General features: G+C 41.3%; 1 non-coding gene across 1 annotated transcript; it reads right to left on the reverse strand.

Moving 5' to 3' along the window:
• Positions 1 to 18,151: 18,151 nt before the first annotated feature.
• On the reverse strand, positions 18,152 to 18,258 carry LOC148553868 (small nucleolar RNA R71). Its single transcript, XR_015893101.1, has one exon. It is a non-coding gene; the product is annotated as a small nucleolar RNA R71 (small nucleolar RNA).
• Between the last annotated feature and the right edge of the window lie 1,017 nt (positions 18,259 to 19,275).

A 19,275-nucleotide genomic window follows, 5' to 3' on the forward strand; every position in this document is an offset into this window, starting at 1 on the left:
CACTACCAAAAAAGAACTCTTAGCCATTGTTCATGCCTTAGATAAATTCAGATCTTATTTGCTAGGTTCAAAGATAGTGGTATACACGGATCATGCAGCTTTGAAGTATTTATTGACAAAGAATGAGTCAAAGCCTAGGCTCATACATTGGATCTTGCTTTTGCAAGAATTCGACATTGAGATTAGGGACCGGAGTGGATCTCAAAACTGGGTTGCGGATCATTTAAGCCGCATTGAGAATTTAAAAACTGATCCATTTCCGATCAATGACTCATTCCCATTGGAAAGTTTGCATGCTGTGTCAGCTAGTTTTCCTTGGTTTGCCCCAATGGCAAACTACTTGGTTGCAAGAATCTTCCCTCCCAACTTTTCAAAAAATCAAAGGGACAAGTTGAGGAGTGATTCCAAATATTACATTTGGGATGACCCTCACTTGTGGAAGAGAGGTGTAGACCAAGTAATCCGAAGGTGTGTCCCGGAATCCGAATTTCAACCAATCCTGGAAGCTTGTCATTCGTCCGACTGTGGTGGCCACTTTGGCCCACAAAGGACCGCTAAAAAGGTGTTGGATTGCGGATTCTGGTGGCCAACCTTATTCAAGGATGCTAACCGGCTATGTGTGTCTTGTCATCAGTGTCAAAAGTCAGGAAACACATCCCAAAGGGATGAAATGCCTCAGCAACCTATGTTGTTCTGTGAGATATTTGATGTGTGGGGCATTGACTTTATGGGACCGTTTCCTAACTCTAGTGGGTATCTGTACATTCTGTTAGCGGTTGACTACGTGTCAAAGTGGGTGGAGGCCGTGCCTACCCGCCTTGACGACGCCAACACCGTTGTTTCTTTCATTAGGAATCACATTGTATGCCGTTATGGGTTGCCACGAGCAATCGTGAGCGACCAAGGATCCCACTTTTGTAACAGGAAGGTAGAAGCATTGCTCAAGCGCTATGGAGTATCGCATAAGGTTGCTACTGCTTATCATCCACAAACAAATGGGCAAGCGGAAGTTTCCAACCGGGAAATCAAGAGAATCTTGGAAAAAGTGGTCAATCCACAAAGAAAGGATTGGAGCCTCCGGTTAGGAGATGCACTATGGGCTTATAGAACGGCTTACGAGACTCCGATAGGAATGAGTCCCTTTCGGATCGTCTATGGTAAGGCATGCCACCTTCCGGTGGAGATTGAGCATCGAGCATACTGGGCGGTAAAGCAGTGCAACATGGATTTGGCCAAGGCAGGTGAAGCTAGGAAGTTACAATTAGAAGAGCTTGAGTGTTTGAGGAACGAGTCATATGAGAATGCCTGAATTTACAAGGAAAAGACTAAAGCATTCCATGACCATCACATTCGGAAGAAGGAATTTAAAGAAGGAGATGAAGTCCTCCTCTACAACTCAAGGCTCCGATTTATGCCTGGCAAGCTCCGTTCTAGGTGGGAAGGACCTTTTAAGGTGAAGGAAATGAAGCCCTACGGAGTGGTGGAATTATTTGATCCCAAAGGTGAAGCGACTTTCAAGGTGAATGGGCATAGAGTGAAGAAATATCATGGTTGCAAACCTCCAAGGGAGCTAGAGGTGTACATATTGGAGGATGCACCAAGTAGAGATGAAGCTTGAGAAGAGGACCGTCCAACTTAAGGACGCTAAAGAAAAGTGCTTGGTGGGAGGCACCCCACCGTGGTAAGATCTTCCTTGTTTATACCATCTTGTAGTATCTTTAATTCCTTGAATTTTATGATCTTTTAATGATTGATTGAGTGCTTAGGGATGCTAGCTTTGTTGATTCTGTTAGATAGGTAGAATGTTCATTTAGATAGGTTGTGAAAGAGATAAAGAAAACACAAAATTTTTCTTTGAAAAAGAGCACCGACGCACAAGCGCACAGTGCGCGCACGCGCTGGTTGCGAATTTCCATTTTCAGGCCAAAAACCCGAGAGTCAGGCTAACTTTGTGCCCAACTCGCGCCAGGCACCCACGCGTTCGCGTACATGCCGCCTGCGCGCAACATTGCCAGTTGACCATCAACGCGCAAGCGCACTATGCGCGCGCGCGCCGATGAAGCTGTATGAAGTCTCTGGTACAAAAACCAGGGAGTTGTGTCACGATTGGGCCAACTTTGTGCCAAAACTGACGCGTCCGCGAGTAGTGCGCGCTCGCACCATCAGTAGAATACCACAAGCACGCGCCCGCGCATGGTGCGCATCCGCGCGCATGCCTCCCTGGGTCACCCTGGTACAAAAACCAAAGACTTGAGCCAGGTTTATGCCACTTTTGTGCCTGGGGCACAGCTCCTTTTGCGCGCACGTGCCCTCAGTTAGCACCTTCACGACGCGTCAGCGCATCTTGCGTGCGCGCGCCATCTGCGTGAATCAATTTAATACTTCGCGTCATTTCACTCCTTTCTCACTCACATTCTCTTCTTTTTCTTTCTTAGTTCACTCTTCCCCTCTCTTCATCACTTCTCTTCTCTTTTCTTCTTCTCCTTCTTCCACAACCCACTACCATTGTCTCCGGCCACTCACCGGTGACAACAACCACCTTTTCCGGTGGCGCTACACTTCTCTTACTTCCTCTCTCATCTTCACAAAAGAAGATTCAACCTTGCTTTTTCATACTCTTCAAGGTTTGACTTCTCCCCTCTTCCTTTCCTTTACTTCCACTTCCCTTTATGCTATTTCTTTTAATCAAATGCTTCTTGCTATCTTACTTAGTTTCTCTTTTGCTTGTTAATGATATCTCTTGTTTTTGTTTGCTTATTTTCCTTCTTTGTTTTTCCATGGATGTTGAACTTGAACTTAAATTGCATTACTAGATCTTTTGTCACTCTTTTACCATTGTGTGATGCTTATATGGTGATTGATGTTCCATTTTAGGTTTTGAATTGGTTTAGTATCTCATAATTGCTCATTGCCTGATTATTGCACGCCAAGTGTTCGAGGAAATACACAACTACCATTTTGGCTCATTTTAGTCATGCACTTTCAAATTGGTGCTCCCTCCTCATTCACTTGCTTCTTCTTAAATGCATTGAGTGTGATTTGTGTGCTTAAGGTTCATACTTGCCAATTCCATATTAATTGAACATGACTTGCTTTTTACTAAGGATGCTTGAGACTACTCTTCTCATGCCTTTGCATGCCTTACTTTCTCTTGCATCACATGCTAAGTGATATAACCCTTGCTTTCATATTCATCATGGGCATGACAAATCACTTACATGTTTTCATCAATTTATTTCTTGGGTTTAATGTTTTCCTTCCTCCCCTTTCTTTTTAGGATGGCCACCAAAAAAGGCAAGGAGGTAGCTTCGAGGAAACCGGCAGCAAAAAGGGTACCCCAAGGATCAAATTCTAAGGCGTGTTCTTCAATAGAAGCCAAACCTTTATCAAAGAACGGAAAGACACCCGCTCCTATTGATGAGGATAACAAGGGCAAACCGGCACGAGACTCTTCAAGGTTCCCCAACGGCTTTTGTGAACTCAAGTTCCCTTCCATAGCCGTAAGGAACTATCATCCTGAGCATTTGCTCGCTCCGCCGGACAAGATTGCTCCTTATATTCTACCCCATATCGAAAAGCGAGGATGGGAGTTTCTTTTGAGGAAACCAAGAGAAATCAACCTCTCTTGGGTGGAAGAATTTTACACCAACTACCACCTTCCCTCTCTTCAATCGGTATACATGCGTCGTAAGCAAGTCTCAGTTTCTGAAGAGGCTATTCAGCAAGTACTTAATGTTTTACCAGTGCCAAGTGCCATGGATGGCTACCAAAACATTCTACGTCAGCGTGAAGAGTATGGATTCGATTGGGACTCGATACTCCGAGTCGTTGCTGAGCCAGAAACTTTTTGGATCCAAGGTCGACAGCGAATGAGGCCCAAGAGTATCAACGCTCGCTTCCTCACTGTGGAAGCTAGAGCCTGGGCCCAGATCCTTTCTCACTATGTGCTACCTAGCACTCACAGGTCGTCCATCAGGGCGGACCTTGCCTTGCTTGTTTGGTGTATTCTCACGGAAAAGCCGGTGAACATCCCACCTCTTGTCAAGCAAGCAATGAGTCAAGTTCACGACCGGGGTAACCTGCCATTTTCAGCCTTGGTATCTGACTTAGTTGCTGCTGCGGGTGTTTCTTGGGAAGCCAAGGATAAGAAGATCATGGTTCCGGCTAAGGGCGATGTGGTCCCAATCGGAAAATACCTATATCTTCCCATGAACAAACCAAGCCTTGACATGGTCCCGCCACTTCTTCTTCCCTCGAGCTCATCACCACCACCACTGAGATCCACAGATCAAAGGATAGAAGATCTTCACCGGAAGCTGGATAGGTATGAGCGGCGCAACCACCGCCGATACACCCACCTCAAGAAGCTTCTGAGTTGTGTTGCCCCAAGCATGGAGGAGCCTGAGATATTCACATCCACCTAGAACCCAAGCGATGAAAGTACTAATGGAGGGGATAGTGAAGACTCCTGTCCCGACCGTCCCTTGAGTATCATCCGTAGCACGGAGGACCGTGCTAATTTCTAAGTGTAGGGAGGTCGTTCGACCGATCTCCATAGGTAACACTCTCTTCTCTTCAATAACCATGAATTTATCTTTTGTGTAGATGTTAGCATATTGCATGCGTAGTTAGTTTTTCTTGTAAATACCCTTGCATGGTAGTTAGTTTTAATTAGGATTACTTGGTCAAAGCAATAACTTTCTCTCCAAGAAACTGTGTTCGGGGTGACCTACCAAATTTTTGAAAATTTTGCAGTGAACTTGCCTTAAGAATGTATTTTGGAACATAGTGATTGAGTTAAGAACACAAGCATGAAAGTTTTGAGCCTATTGCATGGTTACATCTTTTAACCATTATTTCCATTCTTGTGTGCATATCTCTCTCTCCATGAATGTGATCCTTGATTTGTCTAATTCTATATGTCTATTGCTTTGTGTATGAATGCATTTGCGTGATTGAGGCCATCATTTCAACAGTCACTTTTCCCAAATAGCCTTAACCTTTATATCTACCATTGCTAACCAATTTTGAGCCTTTGATAAACCCTCTTGTTCTTAAATGGAGCACGTCAACAACCCTAAGCGAAAAATCATGAATGTCCCTGAATTTGAATCCTTGATTAGCTTAGGTAAGTTAGGATGTGTATCATTCACATAGGAGGGGTATACTTTGGAAATTCGGGTAGATATATAGGCATGTAATTGTAGTGTAATTGAAAACTCTAGGATTTTGGGAACATACTCATGTGCTAAATGATTACACCGTATGCATTGACACTTTGGTTCACTAAGAAACCCCAAGAAAAAGGGGATGTTGATAATGTCATATGTTTAAAAAAAAAAGGGGGAAGAGAAAGAAATGAAAGGGGACAAAAATGCCCCAAGATAAAGTAATAAAAACAATGCATATAGTAGGTGGACTGAAAAGAGGCATGAGTATGCAAAAGGGTAGAAATTCAAGGGTAGCTAGGAATATATTGTAGTTGTATAGGTTGTTTTAGGTGTCTAGTGGGATCCGAGGTTGATCAAGGACTCAAATTTTAAGCCCACTTAGCCATATACATCCTTACCTTCACCTTAGCCCTATTACAACCCATGAATAAGACCTCATGATACTTGTAAGCATGCATTAAGTAATTGTCGATTGATTAGATGAAAGACAAACCTTGGAAAGCATGATTAGGAGGAGATTGAGTGACGAACCCTAGACACTTGAGCGAATAGAGCGGATACACTTCCGGTGAGGGTTCGATGCTCAATGCTTGTTCCCGGCTCTCACAAGCGTTCACTTAGCAAGTCATATGCACTCTTTAGTGATGTTCAGTTTGGTAGGATTCGTGAACTGCATACTATCTTCACCTTATATGCTCACATGTATTCTTGAAGAATGGATTCACTTTTGACCAAGTAGGTAGATGACTTTACATTAGTTACATGCATCCGTTTAGATACTTAGCATTTCATAAACCCTTTCCCATCATAATCTTTGGTCTTTTTATTTTAAGCATGAGGGCATGCTTGGTTTAAGTGTGGGGAGATTTGATAAACCCCAATTTCGTGGTTTATCTTGTGCTTATTTTGGGAGATTTTATCAATATTTCTCACACTTATTCACAAGAAATGCATGGTTGTGTTCACTTCCCAATATTGCTCTATGATGAAAAACATGCTTATTTTACCTTAAAATTGCCATATTTTAATCCTCTTCTATTGTCATTCGATGCCGTGATATCTGTGTTGAGTAATTTCAGGAATTATAGGTTAGGATTGATTCAGAAGAGAGGGAGAAAGCATGTACAAAAAGGGAGGAACATGAAGAATTGAAGTCTTGGGAGCAGCAGCATCGGCGCGCCCGCGCACTCCACGCACTCACGTGGATGGGACTGGATAGAAGCGGCGCGCAAGGATGGACGCATCCGCGCAGATTGGAAGATTTCTACCGACACACACGTGCAACTGGCGTGCACGTGTGGATCACAAAAGTAATCGGCGCGCGCGCACGAATGGCGCGCGCGCACGCATGGCGCGCACGCGTGGGAAGCTGCACGTGACCTCATTAAGAGAAATCGTGCCTGGCGATTTCTGAGGCCAAGGAGGCCCAATTTCAAGCTGTTTCTGCATGGAAAAGACCCAAGGATGCTTGGGGGAAAAAAGGAGATGACTCATTTGGAGACTAGGACATAATTTGAGAGTTTTTAGGTTCTTTGGTGATTCTAGAGAGAGAAACCCTTGTTCCTCTCTAGATCTAGTTTCCATTTTGATTTTTCCTTGTTGATTTGTGAATTGGATTTGTTGATTACAATTTTAATTGTTCAATTTAATTTCCTTGCTACAATCTTGCTTACATCTAGTGATAGTTTAATGATTCTTGTCAATTGTTATTTTACCCATTTCAAGAATGTTGTGAATCTTGTTTTGCTGATGTTACATTGATGATTTTTATGTTTAATCTTGTTGATTGTTTGATTGTATGTTGATCATTGTTAGTGGGTATTTGTAGAATTCAATTTAATTACTATTTTGAACATGTCTTTTGTTAGCGCTTACCAAGTATTTGATGAATTGTTTACTTTGATTATGGAGTAGTTCCTTCTCACTCTTGGCCTAGGTCAAGGAAATAGGGTAAACTTGAGTCATTGGGTCTAATGGATTTGATGATTTGGGAGCCCTAGGTGGTCAATTTGATACTCATTGACACCAACCCACTACTAATCTAATTAGTAGGTAGGTTGGGACTTATGGGTTGATGTGGCCAGGGCCATTTGACGTACTTCAAGTCTAGGAGTAGATATCACGTACTTAAGACTCGGGAGTAGACTTAATGAGCTAGGTTCCTCATAATTGTCAAGATGAAGTGTTGGACAAGGATTGTGACCCTAATTCCCATGTCTAGCCAAGAGTTATTTTTATCATTCATATTTGAAAACCAATTTCCAATTTCAAGTGTATTAGTCATAGTTATTCGTTTAGCTTAAGGTAGAATTAAGTAGAATATTGCTTGCTCATTGGAATTGTTTAGTTTTTGCTTACGTAGTTGAATTCGTTTATTGCAATTTAAGATTACCTGCTTGTTGAGTTTTTCATTTATTTTCATGCTCATAACTCTCAACCCCGGATTTCTAACCAATGTCAAAGCACATGTTTGCCCATTTTTCGTGAGACGACTCGAGGTTTGAATACTTTGGTTATTTCTATTGGGGTTGAACTTGTGACAACCAAATCCCTCTTCTAAATTTGACCCCCGAGGATTGTTGTTGGTAGGCTATACTCACAACGAGGTGATATTAAAGAGAAAAAATCTTACCAATATAACATCCCTTGGTTGGACATCTGTCAATCCCTAACAGGCTCGAGGCATGCTTGGCTTTGTCTTTCTGGATAGAGAATCTAGCTAGAAATTTCTTGGCGTGGTCATCAAAGCTTGCTATTGACCTTGGCGGCAAACTGTCGAACCACTTTATTGCCGTCTTGGTCAAAGTGGTCGGGAAAGCTTTGCAACGGATTACATCTGAGGCATCCGTAAGATACATCCAACTTCTGAAATTGCTGAGATGATGGTTTGGATCAGACGTACCGTCGTATAGGGTCATGTCAGGGGCTTTGAAGTCCTTTGAAACTTTAGCTTTCATGACCTCCTTTGTGAACGGATCTTGATCCTTGTGGGGGCTATCTTCATGGCTGGTTCGAGTAGTGTTGGTTTGAAGATCAGCTTCGAGCTTTAGGAGTTTGCTCTCCAGCTCTCGACGCCGTCTGGTTTCTCTCTGAAGGTCTCGCTCAGCCTCCCGCTACCGGTCGGCTTCTTGTTTTAACTGTTTAAGGTGATTCTGTTGTTCACGGATGGCCTCTAAAATTTCTACATTTGGCGGCTATTTGTCTCCCTTGTTTTGAGGGATAGCCTTTGGTATGGTATCTGTGTTCCTGTGTGGCGTTCTGTCTTCCAAGCCAGAGTTGTGATCGTTGTCAAGGTTGTCCTCCATGATGATGGGATGACTTCCAGGTTCCCCGGCAACAGCGCCAATGTTCCGAGGGTTACCTGAAACTGAAGGCCGATCTCAGAGGAGATCTGCTATGGTGGCCGGAGCTGTCATGTCCGACTTGTTGGATCTGGTGGTGCTGCTGATCCTTGATCACCGGAGGGTGGTGGTACCTGCAAGAAACTCCGACGCTTAAGTTAGCACGTGCTTTAGGCAGGTTTTTTGTGTAGAATCAAAGTATGAGTTATACCTGGGTGCTCCAGTGTATTTATAGTAGTCTGGGATGACCTCCCTTGAGATAAGTTTGTTATCTTATCTTATCTCTTGTGGGTGAGTCCCCTTATCTTTAGGCCAGCCGCCTTTAGGTGGGCTGTGATCTTCTGCTTTGGGCCTACTTGGGCCCTTGTAGCAATTTGGTCGAGCTCTTTGGGAAGAGGTCGGTGTCAACCAACCTTTATAAGAGGTCGGTCGTTTTTGTCTTCATCTAACCCGGATCGTATAGCTCGACCCAAGGTATGAACAGTCAGGTATTGAGAACTCTTTCATGCTTGATATTTCTGGTACTAAGAAGAGAAAGACTATAAGCATAAGAAAATTCTTTTCATACAGAATATAAATGCGTTTGGAAGGATCATCTATACTATTACATTCAAGAAGATTATTCCAGCAGTTTTTAGTTTATTCATATACTATGATTGAGTTTGAGTGTCATAGATATTTATGTAACAACCAACCTAAGCATAGGGTTGACAATTACAACTCATTTCACGAATCTTTAGTTAGGGGAGAAGCTGATGCGGTTTTTTCTGGTCAAAGAATAATTCTTCCAAGTAGTTTCACTAGTGGTCCTAGATACATGTTCAACAATTGTAAAGATGCATTTGTCATTTGCAAGTATTTTGGATACCCCAGTTATTTTATCACAATTACTTACAATCCTGAATGGGACGAGATCAAACGCCTTTTACATGGCACTAGCCTTAAGGCCAAGGATGCTGATATTGCCTCAAGAATCTTTAGTATTAAGTTATGTAAGACCCGAGCTTAATTAACTGTTTAATTAAGTAATTAATTGCCCCAAAAAAGAATTCAAAAGTTTAGAATAAGAATTTGAGGATTTAAATGTGATTTTTAGACTCAGTAGGTTTTTCTGAGTTAGAAAATGTGTTTTCTACGAAAAACTGCAAAAAACCGCAAACCGGCAGTCGAACCGATTGAACTGATTCAAGTCTGCCCGGTACTACGTGAGAAAAAGTGAAAACAGTCAAAAACCTTGGAAAAATAATAGAATTCGAAAACCGGACGTTAATTTTAAAGGTTTGGCCTGAAATTGGGCCGAACGGGCTAAAAACGATAACGAGTTGGACCGGGCCCAAGTTAGGCCCAAGCCCAACATATATAAACACTTAAGTGAGCCCAATTTCAGCACAACACTCACTTAAACACACACACTCAGTAGAAAAGAAAAGAGTGAAGAGGAAGAAGAAAATACTATTCACTCTCAACTTCACAAGCTCATATCTTGAGCTATAGAGCTCCGATCGCCGCACCGTTTACGGCCATGCGTTCCTTGCTTAACATTGGATTTTGGCTTTCAAACCTGTTGGAAAAGGTAAGAGATCTTGAACCCTTGTGAAATTTCAATTATAATGAGCCCTAGGTTGATTTGTGATGATTTATGTGTATATAGTTTGATTATTGTGAGTTTGGAGCTTGTTGGTGCTTGTTGGAGTTATATTGGAGGCTTGCTTGTGGTTGGAAGCTGATGAGTGGATAATTTATACGCTTTTTGGCATTGTTTTTAGTATGTTTTTAGTAGGATCTAGTTACTTTTAGGGATGTTTTCATTAGTTTTTATGTTAAATTCACATTTCTGGACTTTACTATGAGTTTGTGTGTTTTTCTGTGATTTCAGGTATTTTCTGGCTGAAATTGAGGGACTTGAGCAAAAATCAGATTCAGATGTTGAAGAAGGACTGCTGATGCTGTTGGATTCTGACCTTCCTGTACTCAAAATAGATTTTCTGGAGCTACAAAACTCAAAATGGCGCGCTTCTAATTGCATTGGAAAGTAGACATCCAGGGCTTTCCAGAAATGTATAATAGTCCATACTTTGCCCAAGTTTACACGACGCAAACTTGCGTTCAACGCCAGCTCTCTGCCCAATTCTGGCGTCCAACGCCAGAAACAAGTTGCAAAGTGGAGTTCAACTCCAGGAATGACCTCTACACGTATAACACTCAAGCTCAGCCCAAGCACACACCAAGTGGGCCCCGAAAGTGGATTTATGCATCAATTACTTACTTTTGTAAATCCTAGTAGCTAGTTTATTATAAATAGGACTTTTACTATTGTATTAGACATCTTTTGATCATTTTTAGATCTCTAGACCTCCATGGGAGGCTGGCCACTCGGCCATGCTTACCCTCTATTCACTTATGTATTTTTAACGGTAGAGTTTCTACACTCCATAGATTAAGGTGTGGAGCTCTGCTGTTCCTCAAAGATTAATGCAAAGTACTACTGTTTTCTATTCAATTCATCTTATTTCGCTTCTAAGATATTCATCCGCACTTTAACCTGAATGTGATGAATGTGACAATCATCATCATTCCCTAGGAACGCGTGCCTGACAACCACTTTCGTTCTACATTAGATTGAATGAGTATCTCTTAGATCTCTTAATCAGAATCTTCGTGGTATAAGCTAGATTGATGGCGGCATTCATGAGAGTCCAGAAAGTCTAAACCTTGTCTGTGGTATTCCGAGTAGGACTCTGGGATTGAATGACTGTGACGAACTCAAAACTCGTGAGTGCTGGGCGTAGTGACAGACGCAAAAGGATAGTAAATCCTATTCCAGTATTATCGAGAACCTCCAAGATGATTAGCCATGCAGTGACAGCGCATCGGACCATTTTCACAGAAAGGAATAGGATGCAACCAACGACAAGGGTGATGCCTCCAGACGATTAGCCGTGCTGTGACAGAGCATTTGGACCATTTTCCCGAGAGAGATCGAAAGTAGCCATTGGCACCGGTGACATCCTTACATAAAGCCAGCCATAGAAAGGAGTAAGACTGATTGGATGAAGACAGCAGGAAAGCAGAGGTTCAGAGGAACGAAAGCATCTCTATGCGCTTATCTGAAATTCTCACCAATGATTTACATAAGTATTTCTATCCCTATTTTATTAATTATTTTCGAAAACCCCATTACTATTTTATATCCGCCTGACTGAGATTTACAAGGTGACCATAGCTTGCTTCATACCAACAATCTCTGTGGGATTCGACCCTTACTCACGTAAGGTATTACTTGGACGACCCAGTGCACTTGCTGGTTAGTAGTGCGAAGTTGTGAACCATGGTATTGGCATCATGTTTTTGGCGCCATTGCCAGGGAAAGAAAGAGCAATGAATTTTACATCATCAAAGTGTAATCACAATTTCTGCGCACTAGAAGCCTAGCTTGTGCTCAAATTTAGGTTGAGGGCATATTGAAAATCGGCCAAGGTATGGTTTCGATTTCCTCTATGTAGTATATAATATTCATGGACACTTAGACTAGTGACCTATAGGATAGGGTTGAATTGATATGGTTGTTGATGTTGTGAACGTTGTTAAATAATGATGTTGGGAGGTGATGTATGATGAACTTATATGAATGTGCATTTTTTATTATTAATATAGAGCATGAATGAGTTGATGATGAAGATTGATATTGATGAAATGAGGATTGGTGAATGTGTTGGTGGGAAATTATTTGATATGTTGTATATGTGATAATTGAGGATAAGAATGAGGAAGTGTGATGGAAAAATTAATATGAATGGTGATATGATTCAAGAGGGTAGATTGAGCTATAAATGAAATTTTGGTATTGAGTTAGTTGGATGTATCTTGAGAATTTCGAAAAATTGAGTATTTGTGCACTTTTGGTAAAAAGGGAATTTTTGTGAACTTTGTCTAATCATAACTTATGCCTCAGTCCTTGAAATTGGTTGAAATTTATTTAGACTTAAAATTTATCGAAAACTCTTCAAATCGATATAAAGTTTGCAAAATTTGGATTTTTGTAGAGGAAATTATGATCATTCAAAAATTGGTGTTGAAATCTGAAATTCTGCAAAGTTACAGAATTTTATGATTTCTGGTATGTGCGCATGCACAGCCTTGTGCGCACACACAACCTTGCAAAATTTTAAACCTGTGTGCACGCACAGACCTGTGCGTACGCACAGGCACGGAAGGGCTTTCTGGTTGCAGCGCTAGCACAGCTTATGCGTGCACACACCAATGAGAATTTACAACCTGTGTGAGCGCACAGCCCTGTGCGCACGCACAAGTTGGGAAGGGGATTCTGTTGAGGACGCTAGCACACCCTGTGCGAGTGAACAGACCTTGTAAAAATTGGTACCTGTGCGTACGCACACCCTTATGCATACGCACACTTTTAAAAATCTTCCTGGGCGTGTGCACGCACACCCCTGTGCGTATGCACACGCCCTGTTTCTCAAATTTAAACTTTGTTTTCAACTATTTCACCTTTCCAACAATATTGTAAGCTTTTGTGAAACCATTTTAAGGCTTTTGGGCTTAATTTTGGCCATGAGAACATGGGAAATAACCTAAGGGTTATAGTTGATGATTATTATGAAAAATTAGCAAACAGAGGCTTAGGTTTCGGGTGTACTAAGGATGGTTTGATGGCGTGTGAAGGTAAACTGATATGTGAATTAAAAACTAATGAACTGTTGAGTTCGGAATCGAAATGTGAATTGACAGTAGTTGTGATGAGTCGAGGACTCGGAAATGGAAATGTTGATGCGGCAGTGGTTGAGATGAGTCGAGGACTCAAATGTGCAATGATGAATCACTGTTGTATTGAAAATGTTTTATGAAAAACCACTAAACAACTGTTTTAAATTGAGATTATAAGACGCTATGCGCCCGACAGGGACGGCGGTTGGATCTCGCCTATGGAAGTAGTGGCGGCGGCGTAAGGGCGGTGGTTTGTCCCGCTTGCCTTGAGATATGAGGTCTGTGGCAAGAGTATCTCGCTCGCATCCTTTCAGATCAATAGAGCGTGCAGGCGCAAAACCCTGGACAGTGATCCGAGCACTATACCTCGGGGGTTCCCAATGGTAATTCCGAAGGGTGACATCTCCATGGAGATGTGTCGGGTTGGCAGTTGAACCAACAATGTGATATTACATCCAATAGGGCAGGTATTCATCATGTGCATCTTCTACCTGTTTGTATGCTTTGACTACTTGTAATGGTTTGCCTATTTATATAACATGCCTATTTGCTTACTTGAAATACTTGCCTTATATGCTTCTACTTGTGTTTTACTTGCATTGTAATTAATTGTGATTTCTACTGGGATTGAGGAGGTTCGGAAGGCGATGGCGATGGGATCGCATGGAGGATAGGTTAGTGAAGGCTGTGGGACAGCGGTGTTGGTTAGAATAAAAATCCCCTAAGATAGAGTACCCTATTTATTTATGTTAAGATCTATATATATATGCTTTATTGTTTTAGTTATGCCTTAAGATTGAAATCTTGTGATGGATATGAAGTCTAGGATTGCCTTTAGCGTCCCGGGGTCCTATATCCTACATCACTGGGCACTGTTACTATACTGAGAACCTTCGGTTCTCATACCATATTTCTGTTGTGTTTTTCAGATGCAGGTCGCAACCCACCTCAGTGAGTTGCTTTGGATGGTGACAGAAGCGGAGGATCCTTATCTATTTTGGATGTCTTTTGGTTATTTTGTTATACATCTCTCACTTTTGTATTTTACTTTAGCCTAGAGGCATGTATTGAGAGAACAAAACTTGTATAAGCTATTCTAAACTTCAAGTTTTATTTTGTCTGTATATATAGCTAGCCGGCTTAAACTCCGCGAGCCGTGGCTAGATTCCTATGATATTATACTATTGTCTTTTGCTATATCTTATCTATATCTTGTGCTTTAAGTTAGTAGCCCCGTTAGTACGTTTTGTGCTTTTTAAATTCTGTTTTTGAGCTATATCCTTCATCGGGCTTCTAGATTATATTATTTTCTTCTATATATTATATGTATGAGCTTAGAACTATCATAACCTTTGATTAACCTTTGCTTTACGACGCGAGGTAAAACTTAGGCTAATTAGGGTGTTACATTTAGTGGTATCAGAGCGATTCGTCCTCGTGAGCCTGAGGGATGGACCGATTGTGCTTCATTGCATACTCTATGTGTCTTTTCTTCGATGGTATTAGGTTATCTATTTGATATTTCATAGCATGCTTGTTTGTGAGTGCCTGTTTGGGATAATTGAAGCACCAGGCTTTGATATTGAGACTGATCACCTTGATATCGATTGTTTGGTGTAGACAGGAACCCTAATGGCCACTCGCGGATGAGGTTGAGCACGTTCACGAGAGAGTAGGAATGCACAACCGGTGGACAACCATGCCAAATGATGAGCGGATAATTTATACGCTTTTTGGCATTTTTTACATAGTTTTCAGTATAATTTAGTTAGTTTTTAGTATATTTTTATTAGTTTTTAAATAAAAATCATATTTTTGGACTTTACTATAAGTTTTTGTGTTTTTCTGTGATTTCAGGTAATTTTTGGCTGAAATTGAGGGACTTGAGCAAAAATCAGATTCAGAGGTTGAAGAAGGACTGCAGATGCTATTGGATTCTGACCTCCCTGCACTCAAAGTGGATTTTCTGGAGCTACAGAAGTCCAAATGGTACGCTCTCAATTGCGTTGGAAAGTAGATATCCAGGGCTTTCCAGCAATATATAATAGTCTATACTTTGCCTGAGTTTAGATGATGTAAAATGGCGTTTAACACCAGCTCCCTTCCCTATACTGGAGTTAAACGCCAGAAACAGGTTGCAAAGCAGAGTTAAATGCCAGAAACAGATTACAAACTGGCGTTTAACTCCAAGAAAGACCTCTGCACATGAAAGCTTCAATGCTCAGCCCAAGCACACACCAAGTGGGCCCGAAAGTGAATTTCTGCATCAATTACTCATTCATGTAACCCTAGTAACTAGTTTAGTATAAATAAAACTTTTTACTATTGTGTTAGACATCTTTTGATCATGTTTTGATGATTGAACCCTCTTTGGGAGGCTGGCCATTCGGCCATGCTTGGACCATTATCACTTATGTATTTTTAACGGTAGAGTTTCTACACACCATAGATTAAGGTGTGGAGCTCTGCTGTTCCTCATGAATTAATGCAAAGTACTACTATTTTTCTATTCAATTCAAGCCTATTTCTTCTCTAAGATATTCATTCGCACTCAAGAACATGATGAATGTGATGATTATGTGACGCTCATCATCATTCTCACTTATGAACGCGTGCCTGACAAACACTTCCGTTCTACATGTAAACAAGCTTGAATGTGTATCTCTTAGCATTCTGATCGTGAGATCAGAGTCTTCGTGGTATAGGCTAGAACTATTGGCGGCCATTCTTGAGGTCCAAAAAGTCTAAACCTTGTCTGTGGTATTGATAAACCACTATTTTATGGTTTATATTGTGTTTAATTGTGTGGTTTTATCATGATCCTTACCCACTTATTCATTAAATTAGCATGAAATTATAATTCCTTCCTGAATTTATAACATGTTTGAAAACTACTCCCTAGAGACTTTAATTATGTAATTTTAATTCTCCTTTATTCCATTCGATGCCATGATCTGCGTGTTGAGTGTTTCAGACTTTATAGGGCATGAATGAGTTGGAGATTGGAAAGGAAGGTAGCAAAAATGGAAGGAACACTAGAATTTGAGGAGATAACCAGCGAGAAGTGATGCGGTCGCATGGCTCACGCGACCGCGCAAAGGAGAGCAAATCGCAGTGACGCGGCCGCATGGCTCACGCGGCCACGCGGATTGGAAAAGCTCAAGCGACGCGGAAGCGTGGACGACGCGAACGCGTGGCAAGGAAAAAAGCGCGAATGACGCGTCCTCATGGATGACGCGATCGCGTGACATGTGCGATCTGCATAATCTGCAGAATTCGCTGGGGGCGATTTTGGACCTTATTTCGACCCAGTTCTCGGCCCAGAACAGCAGACTAGAGCCAGAGAATATGCAGAAACAAAAGACAACATTCATTCTACACATTTTTAAGTTTTAGATCTAGTTTTACTCCCTTAGGTTTCTTTCTCTAGGTTTTAAGAATTTTAATTTTCAATTGGTCTTATCATTGGAACATTGAGAAGAGTTATTTCCTCATCAAGACTTCGTCATTCTAGTTCGTTCTCTTAACTTGGTTTTATTCTTCCATGTTCTTCGCTTTGTTCAATTTTGTTATTTGAATACTTTCATGATTATTTAATACAAGGATTATTTCTTCCATTTTAATTTATTTTTCCATTCCAATAATCGTGTCTTCTTTTAATTCCCTTTCATGTGTTATGGATTTATTATTTACAATGAGTGAGTAGTTCCCTCACTTGATGGGGAGTTGATTGAAAAGAACTCTTGAGTTGGAAGGACTGAAAGAAAAATTGTAATTGGGTTAACTGTTGGATTGTTATCTAATCACTAACACCAATCCCTTTGAACTAAGTGGGTTGCAACTCGTGAATAGATCTAGTATTCCAACTTGTTTGACTTTCCTTGACCTAGTAAAGGATAACTAAACAGAACAACCATTAATTATAAATTAATCTTGAAATCATCTCATCAATGATAGAGATTCCAACTAATCAACTCCCAGTCAAGGCTTTTATTCATATTATTCGAATTTTCTCAATTTAATTTTCCACCTACTTAACTCAACTTCTTGGAACATCTGATTAATAAAATAGCACACTTTTCTGCAACTCGTTGGGAGACGACCTGGGACTTAAACTCCAAGTAATTTTTAATTTAAACTCTCTGTGACATATTTCTAAATTGATAGGCAGATTTTCGGTGAGTTAAGAACTATACTTGCAACGTAACTATTTTAATAATTTTTAATTCACCAACTTCTGTGTCTCATCAATTTTTGGCGCCATTGCCGGGGAGTTGCAATAGAGTGCTAAAGTTATTAATTAGAATTTATTTATTTGCATTTTATTTTATTTTGCTACTATGAGCTGCATGTTTCTTTCGTCAAATGACGCGTTCACTTCCTGATCCGCGCTTGCTAATATTCGATCCTGAAATTGAAAGGACTATTTCACGAATAAGGCGAGAACAGCATCGGTTAGTCCGCTCTGAGGGCGGATCTGAAAGTGAACTTGAGGAAGAAATCAGCCCCCGTTCTACTGATTCGGTTGTTTTACGTGCAGAAGACATGGCAGCTAGGAGAGTTACCATCCAGGAGGAAGGAGCCCCTGATTTTACAATGCAACCGTTTCAAGCGCATCATCCAGCAGTAGCTACAGATTTTGAAATAAAAACCGCACTGCTAAATTTGATGCCCAAGTTTCATGGCCTACCTGCTCAAGAGCCTATCAAGCACTTGAGAGATTTCCAAGCAGCCTGTTCTACTGTCAGGCGTGATGGTACTGATGAAACTTCAATTTTGCTGAAAGCTTTCCCGTTTTCTCTTGAGGGAAAAGCAAGAGAATGGTACTACACTCAACCTCTAGCAAATGTATCCAACTGGGATACACTCAGAAAGGAGTTTTTGGAGAAATTCTTTCCATCTGAAATTACTGATAAACTGAGGAAGGATATTTCCACAATTGCTCAGGATGACAATGAAACTCTCTTTGAATACTGGGAGCGCTTCAATAATCTTCTGGAAGCATGCCCCCACCATATAATTGACAAGATAGTGTTACTTAGCTATATCACACAGGGCATGAGGCCCCAAGATAAGACCACATTGGAAAGTGCTAGCAATGGGTCTATGAAGAAGTACAAGACCACTGATGAGGCTTGGCAACTGATCAGTGATCTAGCTGAATCTACTAGGAACCACAGGCAAAAGCAAGGCCGTTCAAAAGCCGTTGCAGAAGTATCCTCTAGCAGAGAGACTGCGGCTCTAGCTCAGAGTATATGCGAGATGACCAACTTGATGAAGCAAATGCAATTGAATCAACAACAAGCTCAACCTCCCTCGCCACAGCAAAACCAACAACTAGTCCCACATAGAGTTTGTGGAATCTGTGCTGATTACAGCTATTATACTGATGAATGCCCGTAGCTCCAACAAGAAGACAACATGGTGGCATCCACTCATAACTTCTATGACCGCCCCAACCAAGGGTACAATCAAAGTGGAAATAATAACCATGGATGGCAGGACAATTCTAACCAGAATTGGAGGGACAACAATAACAGAGGAGGCAGAGATAATCAGGGAAATCAGAGATGGAATAATAACAACAATAGGCAGCAGAATCAACCTTACTCATTCTTCTTTATCTCCTAATGAAGAGCTACTACAATCTTTTGAGCAAAGACAACAGACCATGGAAAATAACATCATGAGTAGTATTAATGCCAGTCTGAATGGTCTCACCTCTACTTTGCAAGCTCTTATGTCACAGATTAGATCAACGCAAAATTTCAGTAACCAACCTTCAAGCTCCACTGGAATCCCCTCTCAACCATTACCCAATCCAAAGGGAGGCATTAATGCCATCACCCTAAGGTCTGGAACCACACTGCAGGAGAGGAATCAGGAGGAACCAAGTCCACCAGAACACACCTCAGCTGAAGAGGTAGTAGAAATAGAAGATGTTGAAGAGGCAGAGAACATACAGGACATAGCTGAAGAAGAAATAGCTCAACCACAGGAGGAAGCACCAAAAGGCGCAAACACCACAGAAAACACTA

The sequence above is a fragment of the Arachis ipaensis genome, chromosome B7, assembly GCF_059453495.1.
Source record: "Arachis ipaensis isolate K30076 ecotype BB chromosome B7, ASM5945349v1, whole genome shotgun sequence".
Classification (NCBI taxonomy): domain Eukaryota; kingdom Viridiplantae; phylum Streptophyta; class Magnoliopsida; order Fabales; family Fabaceae; genus Arachis; species Arachis ipaensis.